Source organism: Colobus angolensis, unplaced genomic scaffold (genome assembly GCF_000951035.1).
Source record: "Colobus angolensis palliatus isolate OR3802 unplaced genomic scaffold, Cang.pa_1.0 Scaffold11, whole genome shotgun sequence".
NCBI classification, from domain to species: Eukaryota; Metazoa; Chordata; class Mammalia; order Primates; family Cercopithecidae; genus Colobus; species Colobus angolensis.
This window is the reverse complement of record NW_012112030.1, coordinates 6,617,448-6,617,779: the sequence shown is the minus strand read 5'-3', so window position 1 is coordinate 6,617,779 and position 332 is coordinate 6,617,448. Positions and strand designations below refer to the sequence as shown.

The 332-nt window shown below is 51.2% G+C and overlaps 1 pseudogene across 1 annotated transcript; it reads right to left on the bottom strand.

The window, feature by feature from the left end:
* Positions 1-6: 6 nt before the first annotated feature.
* Positions 7-326, bottom strand: LOC105520042 (annotated as a pseudogene). The gene has a single exon (XR_001003063.1). The product of XR_001003063.1 is annotated as a coatomer subunit zeta-1 pseudogene (transcript).
* Between the last annotated feature and the right edge of the window lie 6 nt (positions 327-332).

Below are 332 nucleotides of genomic sequence, written 5' to 3'. Positions count from 1 at the left end.
GCGAATTTTTTGAAGAGGATGAAGAGCCAGGAACAGTGGGGTCTTCACCGAAGGAGTGACCACTTGATCTGTTCTTTGGCTGACTGCAGCACCTGAGACACGGTCTGCTCCGTAAGGGGGACATCTTCACCCCTTAACGCCACCCGGTGTACCACCTGCTGGGGATCACTCTCGAGGATCACCCCTCCATCTACAATTTCATCCACAGCCAAGAACAGCCCCTCCATGTTCTCCAGCAGTGCTCGCTTTTCTACATTTTTCCTCAGCATCTGGCTCAATGAGTCGAAGAGGCAGTTCAGAACTGCCATAAGCATCAACTCATTTTCATAGGA